Source organism: Myotis davidii, unplaced genomic scaffold, assembly GCF_000327345.1.
Source record: "Myotis davidii unplaced genomic scaffold, ASM32734v1 scaffold544, whole genome shotgun sequence".
NCBI classification, from domain to species: Eukaryota; Metazoa; Chordata; class Mammalia; order Chiroptera; family Vespertilionidae; genus Myotis; species Myotis davidii.
The window spans coordinates 1,707,824-1,711,154 of NW_006297018.1; the positions used below are offsets into that span (position 1 = coordinate 1,707,824).

General features: G+C 45.6%; 1 pseudogene; it reads right to left on the bottom strand.

Annotated features, from left to right (window-relative positions):
• Positions 1-876: 876 nt before the first annotated feature.
• LOC102767056 lies at positions 877-3,331 on the bottom strand (annotated as a pseudogene).

The following is a 3,331-nucleotide window of genomic DNA, read 5'->3' on the forward strand; positions in this document are numbered from 1 at the left end:
AGCATCGATAAGACTATCAAACCTTAGAGAGAAGGTTGGGGAGGGTGAAGGTAAGGGGGAGAGATCAACCAAAGGACTTGTATGCATACATGTAAGCATAGCCAATGGACACAGACACCAGGGGGGTGAGAACACAAGTGGGGAGGGAGGTAGAGGAGAATGGGGGGATAGGACACATATGTAATACCTTAATCAATAAAGAAAAAAGTATTATTTACAACAAAGAAAGAAAATTATTAAGAATTTCAAGGTGGCAACAGCAGAGAGTTCAACCAAGCACAGGGCCCTTCTAAACACGGGGCCCTGTATGACTGCACAGGTGACCCACCCATGAAGCTGGCCCCAGTCAGGATCTTGTTCTTCTGGGGCTCTGATGGACACAGAGCAGGGACAGCAGGCCCAGGCTCCCTTTCCTGCTCAGAGGAACTCTTCCCATTATACAGGTGGAAACACTGAGGTCTAGAAAGGAAAGAGGCTGTGCCTAATTTTATGTGCTAAAACGAAGGTTGCTCTTGGAGAGGGGAGCAGAGACTGCCTGGGTTGTGACTGACATGGATGCAGACATGGCTGCCTCAGCAGGGAAGGCCCCCCTCCTGTGTGTGTATGTGTACATGCGTGCACACACACATACATATCAATTCCCCCTTTTAAATTTCTCCAAAAGTTAAAAACAAAAAACAAAACCTGGCAGCCAAATACTATGACACCCAAATTAGTAAACACAAAACAGAACGCTTTAAAAAAATGAATAAGATATACCATATGCATTCAGCTTCCACACTGTAGTACTCAAGTGAGGAGGCTGCTGGGACAATGTCTGTAGGCAGGTTCTTTTGGCAGACAGCTTCAGCAGAATTGCCACTTTCAACTATTAAGCTATGTATAAGACAGACGTGACCCATTGGAGATCTGTGAGGTGACACTCATGCTTCTGCTCATGCCCTGCTCCATCCGTCCCCGAGAAGCTGTTCGCCTCAGAGCCTGAGGGCTCTTGCAGACCCCCATACTGCTACCTCGGGGCACCCCTTGCATTAGCCCTGAGGGGTGACCCCATGACTGGGGTCCACCTTGCATTGGATGGCCCCAGGCTTGTGGTGGGCCACCCATGGGATGACCCCAGTGAAGTCCTGGACCCCCACTAGGGTTGTGGGACCAACCAGAAGCTCCTGGGTAGCTGTGGCTGAATGCCTCAGGGGAGAGATTAGAAAGGACCATGTTACTAAAACCCAGTCTCATACTTTCGGAGTCAAAAGCTTCTATTTCTCTGTCTTGACGCTCCAGCAGGCTTCGTATTCGTTCTGTGCGTTCATTCAGCAAAGCCAACATCTCTTCTTCAATCCTTTGTTCTAAGAGTGCTCTTCGTAGGGAGACCCTTTGTTCAAGCTCCCGAAGCTCTGGATCATGTTGTGCCTCGGCTTGCCTCTTGATTTTGCTCCGATATGCATTCAACAGCTCCAGCTCCTGCTGCAGCTGCATCCTCAAAACCTGGCACTCTGCTTCCTGTGCTTCATCCAAACCAGGGCTTGTGTGGATAGCATTTCATTAGTGCCGTGGTCATACTGCTCCGCCAAGATGGCTAACTTCCGGGTCTGCTCCTCCATGAGCCGTTTAGAACAGCTTTGTGCTCACTCTTTGGTGTAGTCTCCAGTAGGTGATTTCTTCATGCTTTGTACTGTCTGGTTTGGATTTTGCAGGTGTCCTGAAACTGCTTTTTTATTTGGAGTTCTTTAGATTTCCGGCTCTTAGGCCGCTGTCGAACCTCCATGACATGCTTTCGCCTTCCTGTTCTCTTCGCTTATTATATTCCAGCTGGTTTGTGAGCTCAGTTTGATGCTGTAATCTGATCAACTCACAGCGCATCTTCTGAATTGTGTTGAGGTGACGAAACTCCAGTTCTTGCATGGATTCATGCTGTCGCAGTAGCATGGCATGCTCTAAGTCCTTTTTGGTCTGCCTTTTTTTTTAACTCCTCCCTGACAAGGTCCTGGGGCGTCCAAGTAACATTCTTCTCTTGAAGCGGTGGCACTCCAGCTGTAGGTATTGTCTCTGACGTGGAAGATTAGCCTCTTCTTCTGCTTGGAAATGCTGTACATTCTCCTTCTGCTTTGAAAGCCACTCCTGTTTTTCTTTTTTTGGAGTGCTCTGGTGTTCATTTAGCTCCTCCTTAAGCTGTTCTTTTCGAAGTTTGTATTCTCTCTTCCAGGACTCCAAAAAGCTATTCAGTTCTTTCTTCTGTTGGGCCTGAATATGTTGCTGGAATTTTTTCTCCTCGTTGGCCATCACTTTAGCCTCTTTTTCCATAGCAGCCTGATGTTTCTTGATAAGTTTCTCCATTTCTGCAGCAAAATTGTTATGTTGCGTTTCAAGATCTTTATCTAATCTGAGGCGATGTTCATCCATCTCAGCCTTTAGCTTATTTTCTAGAGTCATCAGCTGCTTTTGATGTTGTCGCCTCTTATAGCCAGACATTTGTTCTCTAAGTTCAGAGTCCTGCTCATGTTCTTGCATTTGCCTTGTAACCAGTGATGCTCTCTGTATAGTAGCAAAGTGTTCTCAATTACAATAGTGTGATTTATGACGAGATACTTGGGGTGGAGATTGTGGATCTGATGCTCTTGTTCTGGGATCTCCCTCTTCTCTGTAATTTTCTTCCTCAGGTTTTAAGTGGATGACAGAACTATTAGACATCACTGTATGATCTCCCTCCATCATGTCTAGCTTACTCTTGTCATCCAAGGCATCTGGAAGACTGTTAACGCTACTGCTTTGGCTACTGGCACTAATGGACATACTAGGAATAGACTGATTACTTCCAACACTATTTACTGTTCCTGTCCGTCCAACACCATGATCTTGCTCCTCTTCTTCCTGTGTTTCTACTGCTGGTCCATTACGTGCCTCCTGGAAAAGGAGTTTCTTCATTTTTCTATATTGCAGATTGTCCAGCTCTCTTACTGCATCCTTTGTCCTTTGAATGAGATCTATTAACACTGTTTCAGGGCACTCCCGAAGAACAAACGTGCTTTAAAAGTTCCTCTGATGTAGGGCGATCTTGAGGGATTTTCTGGAGGCAAGGATCTACAAAGTTGCGAATATAATCAGACCATTCATTAGACTGTAGTGTAGGGGATTCATTTTGGGCTATGTGATATAAGGCACTCATTGCATTCATATTAAATAAAGGAGGCTTTCTTTCTGCTAGTTCAATACATGTTATTCCAAGAGACCATACATCTATTTTGCCATCATACTGTCCTTCATCCATGGCTAAAATTACTTCTGGGGCCATCCAATATGGCATTCCCACAAAAGAATTGTCAGGAGATGCCAT